The sequence below is a fragment of the Telopea speciosissima genome, chromosome 4 (genome assembly GCF_018873765.1).
Source record: "Telopea speciosissima isolate NSW1024214 ecotype Mountain lineage chromosome 4, Tspe_v1, whole genome shotgun sequence".
Taxonomy (NCBI): Eukaryota; Viridiplantae; Streptophyta; class Magnoliopsida; order Proteales; family Proteaceae; genus Telopea; species Telopea speciosissima.
The window spans coordinates 14,230,923-14,245,546 of NC_057919.1; the positions used below are offsets into that span (position 1 = coordinate 14,230,923).

The 14,624-nt window shown below is 40.9% G+C and overlaps 1 protein-coding gene and 1 long non-coding RNA gene across 2 annotated transcripts in view; one reads left to right on the plus strand and one right to left on the minus strand.

Annotated features, from left to right (window-relative positions):
* Positions 1 to 14,624, minus strand: part of LOC122658583 — a 19,257-nt gene continuing 4,633 nt past the window's right edge. The window contains exons 2-3 of the long non-coding RNA XR_006332464.1: positions 201 to 785; positions 1 to 22 (exon numbers count right to left, since the gene is read on the minus strand). This is a non-coding gene — a long non-coding RNA (uncharacterized LOC122658583). The remainder of the gene's footprint in view (positions 23 to 200; positions 786 to 14,624) is intronic.
* The window catches only part of LOC122658581 (cyclase-associated protein 1-like), a 16,812-nt gene continuing 14,523 nt past the window's right edge, over positions 12,336 to 14,624 (plus strand). Inside the window, exons 1-2 of the mRNA XM_043853602.1 lie at positions 12,336 to 12,345; positions 13,241 to 13,245. The gene's annotated coding sequence lies outside the window, so the exon portion shown is untranslated. The remainder of the gene's footprint in view (positions 12,346 to 13,240; positions 13,246 to 14,624) is intronic.

The window sequence follows — 14,624 nt, forward strand, 5'->3', positions numbered from 1 at the left end:
CCCAGGGCTTGATAACCATCTCCTTTTTTTCTTTTTTTGTTAATTTGCACTTGACAATTTTCTTGATGGAAATAATACAATAGGCAACTGTCTTGACAACCCCAAATTTGCAACCTTAACTGGCTGATTTGAACAGCAAACAGTTTTGTTCTTGTATATTCTGTTCGACTGGGTTCAGTTTCAGTATCACATTTAACAACACTTTTAGTTCCTGCTACAATGCCAGTTTTTCTCAACTTCGAAAATGAAATGCTCCATAGAAGATCCGCTTGAGTGAAGTACCCACCTTTAAACCTGACTGAAATTTTACAACCCACCATGACAAAAGAATACAATTGGTATGGATCTAAAATGTATGGTGTTTACATCAAAAGGACCCTGTTGTCAGATTATCACAGGTCTGAGATCCAAGATGATAGAAAAAAAAGAAACCATAGCATCAACTCCATGGAGCTGGTGAGTGTCTTTCCTCAAAGCTACTTGTACAAACTACATGGTTAAAGGGCAAGCAAAAATCTCTTTCTGACGCAAGTCGAGGAGCCAACAACCTTGTAAATCTCCATAAGAAATATAATGTTCACATTGACAAGGGTAGCAACAACCTTCTCTCCCTTTTCCTTGCCAATCTCCTCTGTCTAGAAACATGCAGGAAAGTGGGAAGAAGGATACTGAAGCATATAACCACCACCAAGATTCGGAAGTGTTTCAAGTACAGTGTCACATAAGAGGTCACTACAAGCACACTAAACAGTAGAGCCCATAGGAAAGCCACAATGACATCAGCCCTGCATAAAATCAACAGAAATTGTTCACATTTTTTGTATAATCATAAACCCCCTTTTTGGTACATAATGCCAAGTAGACATACGATCCATGCAGATTAATGCAAAATTTGCCTAATAATAACTAAAAGAGAGTGGGCAGAGGGAAAAAAATGAGGGAGATAGAGAACATGGAAAACTGGAGAAGTTACCAGAATATATAAAGATAAGAGCAGCAACTCCCCTTTCCTATTTATCCAAGGTGCACACAATTTCAGGCACTTCTAGTTGTGATTAGAACTGCTACTTCAGGTCTTCAAAAGTTATCGTTTTCATAAACATAAGAATTTCATTATAGAGCATCAACAATAAAAGGGGGAAAAAAGACGGAGCATGTAAGAATAGGATAGAGTTTCCACTACTCAACAAAAGTTCTTGGTTCAATTTTCTGACTCATTCCCCTCCTTGGGAACATGACAGAAGGAATTATCCAACATTAGACAAAGATCAAGAGGATCGTGCAACAATCAGATATTGACAATTCAATCTTCTCTTAATTTATCAAAAACCCAAATAACCACTAGCCTTGCCGCACTAAGCAAGTCCATATTCAAAACCAAAGGAAGAATGATAAACTGTCCTAGGCATCAGAAAATTTATTAGAGTAGCACAGTAACAGGTCTCCTAAAGACTTCTCGTCGAGGGACGGGTACCTCTCTTCTCTCGAAAGAAGAGAAAAGGGATGGAAGCATCATAGCACTACTTCTCAAAGATCAGTTACCAACTCATTATGTCACTTGGGTGAACCAGGAAGTGAACAGAGATTGTCAAATCAGCTCCCTTCAAATGAGAAATAGGAGAGAGTAGGCACTTAACTGTAAACAAGAGAGTAGGTTGTCTTAAACCTCTCAACAGAACGCAACCAGGAGTAGATTCCTCTTACCTCTTGCGATCAATCTGGCCCCTCACACAAGGCTTCAAACCTCTTGAAATTTCAGAAACAAGCTTGCAATCATCAGTCCTTCAGATTCCAGACCAAAGAAATCCCAACACCCTAGATTTATTTGGGAAATAAGTTGCTGAAACTGGACCTAGCTGTAGAAAGGAAGGACCAGATCTGGTCTAGGACTGCAACTCTCTAATCCAGCAGGTTTTCGGACTATAACTTGACAGAATGGGTTGCCATTAGCTACTGATTATAGCCTCAAAGTTCCAGACTGAATGGGTTGATCTCGAATGAGATAGACCAAACTAAGTGGGCCTGTACGATCGCCCAGAACAGACCAGGGGTTGGGTTTAACAAAGACGGTTGCAACAGTAACATAATAAGAGTAATGACAAAGAAAAGAGTAGAAAAGAGGGAATCTAACCTGAGAGAGAGAAAGGAAGAAGAGGAACACCAGTAACCACACACAGCAGCCACAAAATTTCAATTCAATCTATTCTACATTGGTTACATGCATCCAAATATAACTCAAAACAATCCTAATCGTACTCTATGTTGGAGGTAGAATTTGAATCAAACTCAACTCCATGATTCGTCCAACAGGGGTAACAGAAAATAATAATGAATAGAAAATGACACGTATAACCCCAAAACAAGTAAACAAACCCTTATAAACTCCTATCGAGGTCAATCCAACCTTGCAACTGCATCACCTATAGAAAAGAACACCAATATAGTACAAAACCTTCTATATCCTGTATTAAGTTGGTCACTGGAGAACTTCCATCCTAACTTCCATACAACTTTTCAGGAACTACCTGCACTAGCAGCTTCTCCTTTCTCCCATTCAGGTTTGCTAAAGTTGATGATATCCTGGAAAGTCATCTCTCTGATATTGCATCTAATCTAGTTCCTTCTGGTTTCATAAACAAGTGAGCTCACAACTATATGGAATTTTTTGTATGTTTCTGCTTCAGAAATATGAAATTCTGTGGGCATTTCTACTAGAATTCCCAGTATGGCATTTCTAATTTCTGAAATTTTGTCTCTGAAGTCTGAACTGTAAAAAAAAAGCACTTTCAAGTTATGAGTTTTTTAGACAGGGTCCATGATGCAAATCAAGAGGTGACTTGGCCTCAAAGAAGAAATATACATTCAATGAGGAAAGGTTTTGACCCTGGTATTTCTCCCAATAGGAAGACTCTTGACAATTTTAGTCCATGGAGTGGATGAAGAAGTTTGCCCCCCCTGTAATGAATGACCAGAGAAACTTTCATCTCGTTGACATAGATTTTACTGCTGACAAACTACTGATTTATTTTGCGATTCAATCTTCTCACATACCCACTCCCTCACAGCATCTCTACCCTATATGGTGAGATAAAACCATTCCTTCTAATTGGTCATCACATCCAACTCTCGTAAGGCTTCATTCAAAGTTTGTTAGGGTTTGAGAGCCATTTGATTGGGCTTCTTAGTTTTCTCCATCCAAACCCTGGAGCAAATCCTGGTTCCATCCAATATCTATTCTACCAAACCCTATTATTTTCACTCACTCAATCACTTACTTTTTTTTTCTTTTTTTTTCTTTTGGGGGGGGGGGGGGTTGAATACTCGCTTGCTATTATTAGCTAGGTTAAAGATTACTTTCAATTAGATGAGTAAGGATCACTTTCCCAGGCCTCTTACGAGCAGGGTATATCAATTACTTTATCTAGTTAAGCTAAACTTATTCTCAGCTGCTCGACTCCTTTCAATACCACAATATTCTTGAAGCTTTCAACTCTATTGAGTATTGAAGAGAAAACAGATTGAGCTTAACATGGGCCAATTAAAGGTTTTCCGCTTGAACACAGCTACTAAAATGTGTCACCAAGTCTTACAGAGTAGACAAAATAACCTGCTGCAAACCATAAATCACCTTTTCTGGTTTGCATGCATGATGATTATTTCCAACACCATTGATCATCTGGCAAACACGATTTATGCCCATCAATATATTGCATAAATGAACTGGGAATCAAACCCATGACCTCAAGATTGTAATTACAAGTGCTTCCCAATGTACAGGATTTTCTATCCCAACTTTTGAATCATCCTTTGATTAAAGATCTAGTTTGGCTACTGGTTTGAGCAATCGAATCCAGTACTACATTAGTCAGTCTACTCTTCAGAAGTAACAAGGCACCCACCCTTGCTTTTGACAAATTTTAAACTTGGTGAGGGCTGGAAGACAACTGTTGTAATAAGGGTACAAGGGTATATTTGTCCATTAGGGTATAGTTGGTGTTGCCCCAAGGGTACAACTATAACTTATACTTCATAAGTTTTATTATAAATAAAGAGGGTTTGTGTCTCATTGACATAAGTTCAATTCCCCAAATCCAACATGGTATCAGAGCGAGAATTGACATTGGGATCCAAACCCTAATGGCCTTGCTCATGAAACATGGTGGTCTATACTTGCTTGAGAACTCTCCATCAGCTTTGACTATTGTGGCTTCTCTCCCTGGTTCGTCTACTTTTGCATTATCAGAGTTACATGGATGGCATCGTCATTTGGGTCACCCCCCTTTAGGAACTTTATCTAAGCTTTTTCCTAATTTGGTTAAACAATGTAACCCCAAAAGTTTCTTTTGTGATGCTTGCATTTTTGCAAAGAAAACTAAAGTTGTTTATCCAATTTCTGATAATAGAAGTTTGTTTCCGTTTTGTATGATACATTCTGATGAGTGGGGCCCTGCCCAATGTATGTCTACTTCTGGTTTATAGATGGTTTGTTACATTCATTGATTGTTTTAACCGCACCACTTGGGTTTATTTGTTACACCAGAAGACCGATGTTTTACCCTGTTTTCAGTCCTTCCATAAGATGGTCCACACTCAATTTGGTGCCAAGATCAAGATTCTTCAAACAGATAATGGAAAAATGTATATGGATGGTTCTTTCCAGTTGTATTTATCTGACCATGGGATAATCCACTAGGCTAGCTATGTTGGCACTCCTGGTCAAAATGGTGTTATTGAACGAAAGAATCGCCATCTCTTGGAAGTTGCTCGTTCCCTCATGTTTGCCATGACAGTTCCTCCACAGTTTAGGGGTGATGCAGTTCTCCTGACCACCTTTCTTATTAATAGGATGTCGTCCCGTATGTCGGCATCACGCTGCCCTCTTGACGTTCTCCTGGGTTCCTCCTCATTTATTGTTCCACCAAAGGTGTTTAGTTGTGTGGTTTTTGCTCGCAATCACCAGGTTCGTGGCAAGTTTGATCCCAGGGGACTCCAGTGTATTTTTCTTGGTTATTTTGCCACTCAGAAGGGTTGCAAGTACTACCATCCCCATTTGCGCAAGCTGTATATAACCATGGACGTGGTCTTTCAAGAATTTGAGCCTTTTTATTCTTCTACTACACCTCTTCAGGGGAGTCTTATCCTAGGGAAGAGGTGCCGTTAATTAATCCCATGGAGATACCGATGGAGGATGAAAGCTTGAAGAAGGTATAACAGGGCAGGAACAATAGCCCACGGTTCAGGTTCAGAGGGAGCAGCCCACGGTTACTTCTCCAGTTCTCCTCTGAAAGCCTTTGTTCGCACTCGAAGAAAGAAGAGTAAAAGGCAAGTAACCAAGATCACCACCATCATTACACCTAGCCAATCGGCCTTACCGGATTCAAGTTCTGCACAAGTTCCTACCGTGTCTGGTGAGTCTCTCTCTCTTCCTTCTAGTGATCCAAGCCTTAATTTACCAATTGTTGTTTGTAAACCCAGTAGAACTCGTACTCAACATCCCATTTCTAATGTTGTCTCATATGAATCTCTTTCTCCCTCCTTCCATACTTTTATTTCTTCTTTGTCTTTTGTTTCCATTCCTAATACCTGGCAGAAAGCCCTAGCTAACTCAAGATGGAAAGAGGCAACGAATGAAGAAATAAGGGCTATTGGGAAGAATGACACATGGGATTTGGTACATCTTCCTCCAGGGAAGAAATTTGTAGGTTGTAAATGGGTTTACGCAGCTAAGCAAAAGATTGATGGAACAATGGACAAAAACAAAGCAAGATTGGTTACTAGAGGATTCACACAAACATATGGGATCGACCATCAGGAGACTTTCACACCAATAGCCAAAATGAATACCGTTCGAGTTATTCTCTCTTGTGCAGTCAACCTAGGATGGGATCTTCATCAGTTGGATGTTAAGAATGCATTTCTCCATGGTGAGCTTGAAGAGGAGGTGTGCATGGATATTCCACCTGGATTTGCATCCCAGGAAACCCATGAGAAGGTCTATATACTAAAACGGGCTTTGTATCGGTTGAAAGAGTCTCCTAAGGCATGGTTTGGTCGATCTCATAAAGCCCATGTCCATTGGTTATAAACGAAAGTAATGCAGATCATATTTTATTTATTAAGAAGACAGATAGCCATATTACTATCTTGATTGTCTACATGGACAACATCGTGATTACTAGGAGCAGTATTGATGAGATATCACACCTGAAGAATTATCTGGGAACAGAGTTTGAAATTAAAGACCTGGGGAGATTGAGGTATTTCCTTGGTATAGATGTGACTCACTCAACTCAAGGAATTTTCTTTTCTCAATGGAAATACATCGTTGATCTTTTATCAAATACAGGAATGTTGGGTTGTAAGCCAGCAGACACTCCATTTGAGCCTAATTCCCATCTCAGGTGCAAAGATGGTGAATCAGTCGACAAGGGCAGCTATCAAAGGCTGGTTGGAAGACTGATATATTTGTCCCACACTAGGCCGGATATAGCTTTTGTTATTAGTGTGGTTAGTTAGTACTTGCATGATCCTCAATCATCACACTTGGAAGCAAAGTATAGGATCCTAAGATATTTGAAATCAGCCCCTGGGAAAGGTGTCCTCTTCTCTTCACATAATCACCTACATATTGAATCTTTCACAGATGCAGATTGGGCTGGCTGCCCAGATGATCAAAGATCTACTTCTAGATATTATACCTTTGTAGGTGGTAATCTGGTTACCTAGCGAAGCAAGAAGCAAGCAGTAGAGGCTCGATCCAGTGCAGAGGCAGAATTTCGGGCCATGGCCCATGGCATATGTGAACTACTCTGGCTTAAAGAGTTACTTTAGGATTTAGGAGTCTCAGTTGAGCTGCCTATGCGCCTATACTCTAACAGCAAATCAGCAATCAGCATTGCCCATAATCCAATTCAACACGATCAAACAAAGCCTGTTGAGATTGACCGTTACTTTATAGCAAGAACTTGTTTGTATCCCATTTGTCCCATCAGATAATCAGTTAGCTGATGTGTTTACTAAGGGACTAAGTATTAAGAATTTTGTTTATATTGTTAGCAAGTTGGGTATGATTGATATCTATGCACCAACTTGAGGGGGAGTGTTGTAATACGGGTACAAGGGTATATTTGTCCATTAGGGTTTAGTTGGTGTTGCCCTAAGGGTATAACTGTAACTTGTACTTCATAAGTATTATTATAAATAAAGAGATCTTGTGTCTCATTGACATAAGTTCAATTCCCCAAATCCAACAACAACCAACCTTGAAGTTTTCAACCCACCTTTTATGAATAACTCTCAAATAGGGGGGGGGGGGGGAGAGGAAATGAACTTCCATTATTTCATCATCAAATGAGAAAATTTATTCTGATAAATAAAGTAAGATTTCATCAAATAAAGGGGAAAAGCAGCAGTATCAGTTTTACCAAAATCTTTCTATTTCCTACTGATTTTCTCCTAATTCCCAGTTGAATATTGCCTTGGGAATAATTGTTCATCCGCACATCTACTTCCCCTTCACTAACATAGAAGTTTGGGGTTAGGCAGACCGAGCCAGACCTCGAACCACTAAAACATATAATACATCTTGAAAATTTTATTAGCAGTAGGTCAAAAGAATAAATAAAACTGGTGATGCAGCAGCAAACCATTGCACAACCCAGGCCATCGGTTGGGTCCAAATTGGACAAGAACTGGACCAAAACCTGGTCCAATTGACTGGGTCACTTCTACTCTCCAGATTCAATGAATCTGGTTGTTTTCTGACCCTATCAGGAAACTCTCCAGTCAAATCATGGAGGCTTTTCTTAGTAATTTATTTTATAATTTAATGTAATTAGTTAGGCTGGATTAGGAGATTATGTTGAAATAGGCTGCTTACTGCTTACCCGATTGGGGTAAGCAGTCCTAGTTCCACTAGGATTGGTCCTACCTGTCCTAGCTTACTAGGATTAGTCCTAGTCGAGTTAGGGTGGTTAGTCCCACTTTATTTATGTTTCTTTTTCTTTATTTTTTATTTCCTTTTATTGTTTTTCCCCAGCTGAGTCCTAGTTTGGGATTCCTAGTTGTATTAGGAATTCCTAGTAGGACTAGGACTGAGTTAAGTTTCTATTTTCAATTGTAATTTTGTTCTTTATATAAACAGGGCCTGAATGATCGAATTAATCATTCAAGCATTCTCTACATCTCTCTTTTAACATGGTATCAGAGCTAGTCTCTCAGATCTAGCCTGGTTCCTAGCCCCCCACCCTCCTTCCATTATCACTCGATCTCCATCTTCCCCCCCCCCACTCAACTCTCTTCACTTTTTCTGGTTTTTTCTCCACTTAGGGCAGATCTAATGAGGTGATTTGTAGATGCTGCCCTAATTTTTCACCTCAACAATTGATGATTTAAGAAGTTCTTTGATCGATAGCTGCTGCCCACACTTCTGCAAATTTTTTTTGGAGTTCTCCCTTATTGAAGATCAGATTCTCTTACAATTACAGGCTGGTTTTCTTGGGATCCAACACTGCAGGTTTTTCTGGACAGCTGCTGTCTCTGTTTCTCTTCCTACCATTGAGGCATATATCCATATCACTCTCCAGGTTTTTTTTTGAACAAATATTCAAGACCTGCTGCTTCTCGATCTGGTTTATTTCTCCTCTCTGCGTGGGCAGTTTGTTGCACAGATCTGCATCAACTTTGAAGACAGTTTCTACAAATTTTTTTACGACTTGAAGACCCCTGAATCTCAATCGACTTCTCTTCTAGGGTTTCCTCAAAACCCTAACTATCGATTTTTATTTAGGGCTGGTTCTTGTTGCTACAGAAGGGACTCATCTTTCAGTTTTTATACTGTTTTGTCTGCAATATGGGGGACTCAGATGTAACCACGGCCAACTCTGGAGTTGATTCTCAGCCGCAGACAGAATTTCTCCCTTATGCTGCAGCTATTAGACTTGAGGGATCAAATTACCTCATCTGGGCCAGATCTATCTCCTTGACTGTGGCTGGTAGGGGACTCACTGGCCATCTTACTGGCACCACCACACAGCCTACTGAAGAAGGTGCTGCCCGTACTAAATGGGCTGCCAATGATGCTATGGTGATGTCCTTTATTACAAATTCTATGACCACTGACCTCTCCAGTCAATATCTACTCCTTGACACTGCTACCCAGATCTGGACTGTTGTCAAGGGAACTTATGGCCGTTCAGGTAATGATGCTCAGGTGTATGACATCAGGAAGACACTCCAACATACCACTCAGCAGGAGCTATCTGTCACTAAATACTATGCTGCCCTCAAGTGTTTATGGCAGCAATTGGATCACTATGTTAGGTTTTCACCTACTACTACTACTGACATCACTGCCTATCATTCCTATGTTGATAAGTTTCGGGTCTATGATTTCCTGGCTGGCCTCAATGATGATTATGATCCTATCCGGGTACAAGTCCTTGGTCGGATTCCTTTCCCCACTTTAGAGGAAACTTTTTCTTATGTTCACAGTGAAGAGACAAGAAGGGCTGCCATGATGATTACTCCCAAAGTTGAGCGATCAACATTACTGACTGCTGCCTCCACTCCCGTTACTTCTTTTAACAGTGTTGGTGCTACCACTACTAAAGAGCCTGTGAAAAGTGAGCATTGTCACAAACCATATCACACGAAGGCTCAGTGTTGGAAATTACATGGCAAGCCTGCTGATTTTGAGGCCAGACGAGGACGTGCTAACTCTAAAAGCAAAGCCAATCACACTAAAAGTGTAGCCCCAACTTCTACTGCTGACATCGGTTTCTCTCAGGAAGAACTCCAGGCTCTCCGTCGTATGTTGAACACATCCGCTGCCTCTACTACATCTGTTGCCAATTCAGGTTCCTTCTTTGCCCGTACAGGTATTTCTTTTGCTGGTCATTGTGCATCGGTAGTATCCACTCCATGGATCATAGACTCCGGTGCTACTGATCACATGACAGGTTCTTCTAGCCTTTTTGATACATATTCTCCTGCTTCTGGTAAGGATAAAGTCAAAATTGCTGATGGGTCCCTCTCCTCCATCTCAGGGAAAGGATCTATTGGTTATTCTCCTTCCCTTACCCTGCCATTTGTGTTGCATATTCCCAAATTTACAACTAACCTTCTTTCCATTAGCAGTGTCACTAAATCCCTAAATTGTAAAGTGACTTTTTTTCCAACTCACTGTGTTTTTCAGGAGCTGGACTCGGGGAAGACGATTGGATCGGGTAAAGTGCATGGCGGATTGTACCTGCTTGATGGAGATCCTACACCTACTTAGTCTTTACCTTCGGCATCTTTCTCCTCTGAAATACATAAATGGCACTCTAGACTAGGCCATCCCCCCTTAGGAACTTTATCAAATTTATTTCCAGCATTAGTTAAGGATTGTAATAAGGAAGATTTTTTTTGTGAACCTTGTGTCTTGGCTAAACAGACACGTTCAACTTATCCTATTTCTAATAAGAGATCCTCTTCCTTATTTCATTCTGTTCATACTGATGTATGGGGGCCTAGTAGGAAAGCTTCCCTGACTGGCCATCGGTGGTATGTCACTTTCATTGACTGCTATTCTAGGTTCACTTGGGTATACCTTATGCACACAAAAAATGAAGTTTTTTCTTGCTTTCAGCACTTTCATCAATTAATTAAGACCCAATTTACTGCCACTCTTAAAATTTTGAGGAGTGACAATGGGAAAGAGTATACGGAAGGTCGGTCCAAAAATACCTTCGCCCATGGAATCCTCCATCGGACCATGTGTTGACACTCCCCCAAAATGGTGTGGTGAGAGGAAAAATCGCCACCTCTTGGAGGTGGCTAAAGCTCTTATGTTTGCTCGCAATGTCCCTTCCCTTTATTGGGGAGATGCAGTTCTTACTGCAGCCTATTTAATTAATAGACTGCCCAGTCGGGTTCTTCTTTCCAAGGCCCCTATTGAGCTATTACTTGGCTCTTCTTCCTTCATAGTCCCACCTAAGGTGTTTGGCTGCGTTTGTTATGCCAGGGATACAAGGTCCCCTGGTAAACTTGACCCACGTAGTCTCCGTTGCATTTTCTTGGGTTACTCTGCTACCCAGAAAGGGTACAGTGTTATTACCCTCCTTCCCGCCGGACTTTTGTTAGCATGGATGTTGTTTTTCATGAACATGTTTCATATTATGTGTCCCCACCTCTTCGTGGGAGAGTGTTAGTGAAGATGTGCGACTATTGACTCTCCACCTCCACTTCATCTGTTTACCACAAGTCCGAACCTTCGGCTGTCCCGATTCCCCGACTCGGGGGAGAGGTTCCTATAGTGGGGAGACTATCTCTATTCAAGAGGAGCAACCTACCGTGGTCCAGACTCCTATCCAGAGGACTATTAGTGAATTTCAGAGGAGGATTGATGACCGTACTGTGAAGACCTATGGAAGGAAACATAAGCAGGTTCAATCAACTGTTGCTCCAGTACCCATCCAATTGCCGAACCCGGATCTAGAACCTACCACTCCACCTGGTAATATTCCTTCTCCTGAATTACCTATTGCTCTTCGCAAAGGTGTCAGGACTTGCACACAGCATCCCATATCTCATGCTATTTCTTATAACTCACTTTCCCCATCCTTGCATGCTTTTGTTTCCTCTCTTTCTTCTGTTCGTATTCCTAACCATTGGCAGGAAGCTCTATTAGACGGAAAGTGGAAGGCAGCTATGATGGAAGAAATGGAGGCCTTGAAGAAAAATAACACATGGGAGCTTGTGGTTCTTCCACCTGGGAAGAAAACCGTTGGATGCAAATGGATGTTTGTGGTGAAACAGAAGGTTGATGGCACTGTGGATAGGTATAAGGCATGGCTCGTGGCCAAGGGGTTTACTCAGACATACGGCATTGATTACCAGGAAACTTTTGCACCTGTTGCAAAGTTGAATACTGTTCGTGTGTTATTATCTTGTGCAGTCAACCTTGGATGGGATTTGCAGCAGCTAGATGTAAAAAATGCCTTCCTAAATGGAGCACTGGATGAGGAGGTGTATATGGACGTCCCACCAGGGTTCTCTAGTGACAGAAACCAAGGAAAAGTGTGTAAACTGAAGCGTGCACTTTATGGGCTGAAGCAGTCACCTTGAGCATGGTTTGGCTGGTTCCACAAAGCTATGATTTCTGTGGGCAATAAGCAGAGTAATGCTGATCACACACTCTTTATAAAGAGGACTGGTGAAAAACTCGCTGTTCTTATAGTCTACGTCGATGATATAGTAGTTACTGGTCATGATGGTGATGAGATCAAACGATTGAAGACCTTCCTTGGACAAGAATTTGAGATTAAAGATCTAGGGAAATTACGATACTTTCTTGGGATTGAAGTAGCCAAATCTTCTAAAGGCATTTTTCTCTCCCCAGAGGAAGTATGTCCTAGACTTATTAGCTGAAACCGGGTTGCTAGGCTGTCATCCTTCAGATACTCCTATGGACCCTACTGTTCGACTCAAGGAGAAAGAAGGGGAGCTTGTTGATAAAGGCCGGTACCAAAGACTTGTAGGGAAGTTGATTTATCTCTCACACACTCGTCCTGACATTGCTGTCGCCGTGAGTACTGTAAGCTAGTTTATGCATGATCCCTATTCTTCTCATATGGAGGTTGTTCTTCGTATCTTACACTATTTGAAGTCAGCTCCTGGAAAAGGAATTCTTTTGTCTACGCATGGTCATCTACGGATAGAAGCATACACTGATTCTGATTGGGCTGGTTCTGCGGATCGCAAGTCTATTTCTGGGTATTGCTCCTTTGTAGGTGGAAATCTTGTCACGTGGCGTAGCAAGAAGCAAAATGTTGTTGCCCATTCTAGTGCCGAAGCTGAGTTTCGAGCTATGGCACAGGGTATTTGTGAGTTACTCTGGCTTAAAGGGTTGTTACAAGATCTTGGTGTTCCTATTCGTCTTCCTATGATGTTGTACTGTGACAACAAGGCTGCAATCAGCATAGCACACAATCCTGTACAGCATGATCGTACCAAGCATGTTGAGGTGGATAGGCATTTCATCAAAGAGAAGTTAGAAGATGGGCTGATTTGTATTCCTTTTGTGACATCTGCGGATCAACTTTCTGATATCTTCACCAAGGGATTGTCTGGAAAATTGTTTCATCCCAATTTAGTCAAGTTGGGCATGATCGACATCTTTGCTCCAACTTGAGGGGGAGTGTTGAAATAGGCTGCTTACTGCTTACCCGATTGGGGTAAGCAGTCCTAGTTCCACTAGGATTGGTCCTACCTGTCCTAGCTTACTAGGATTAGTCCTAGTCGAGTTAGGGTGGTTAGTCCCACTTTATTTATGTTTCTTTTTCTTTATTTTTTATTTCCTTTTATTGTTTTTCCCCAGCCGAGTCCTAGTTTGGGATTCCTAGTTGTATTAGGAATTCCTAGTAGGACTAGGACTGAGTTAAGTTTCTATTTTCAATTGTAATTTTGTTCTTTATATAAACAGGGCCTGAATGATCGAATTAATCATTCAAGCATTCTCTACATCTCTCTTTTAACATAATCCAGTCCTTTTTTATTCTGTTTCCTTTATTATTTAGGTGTTTTAGTTAGTTAGAAAAACCTCCCAGAAAGGTTACCGATGGAAGGAGGTTTCCTTCTTAGTTAGGTTATTGTTTTCTTGTTTTAGGTGGTTTGGTCAGAACACTCCCAAGACTGCTGGGTGATGGGGATGTGTTTTAGTTTATTTGGGTTTGTTATTTTTACAGTTCTTTGATAAATATTATAAAGGCCTAACAGCCTAAAAACGAATTTGAGTAATGAATGAAAGCTTCAAGTTTTTTCGGTCTGCAGATTCAGGTTTGCATCTATGGGCTCCAGCTGTGTTGACTCTTGTGGATTCAAGAGTATCTAACTGCTATGAGATTCAGTAGTGAACCCTGCTGGGATTCCAGGTAGGGGTACAGGTGGTTTCCAAGCCTGAGGATCAGGTGGGATTCCTGGTTAATATCATATCTTCCTGATGGGTTTCTAGAAGCCTAAAGGATTAGGGTTCAGAAACTCAATTAAACCAGAATCACAGTGAAATATGTGACCAGATTCAAGAAAATTTTGATAACTAACGATCAATAGTTCAAATACATAGAGTTATCTGGTTTTCTCTAATCTAGCTTTATTCCTTTATCCGCGATCATGTTGCAAGCTGAACTCCCACTAGATCTCACTAGTTCGGCATTAGCACTGCATTAAATGGCCTGCTCGGCAAGGTTACAATAGAAAGGAGGAAAGTTTTCCCACTTTAGTTGTCTGCCTATGTGCACAAATTCTCACAAGAAGGTAACCATTGCCATGAGTGATTGATAGACTTTGTTAAAACTACTAATTCAGAGTCAATTTATCCCTAGATTCTCCTTTACAGATTTTGTTTGGGTGTGAACTAATTCTTCCTAAGATATTTTGGAACACAGAACCACAGAAAATAACAATTGGAGTTCCAATCGGGAGAGAGGATCAAATACTGGCAAGCGATCATTTAATTGAACTGGAAATTTGAAATACTGTAGCTATGCTACCTAGACATGGCAAAGGGTATATCTTGGGTGCAGAGAAGTTCAACTTCGCATTCATATTGGCTTTCCTGGAGTGTTGGACACAGGTGGAAGTAT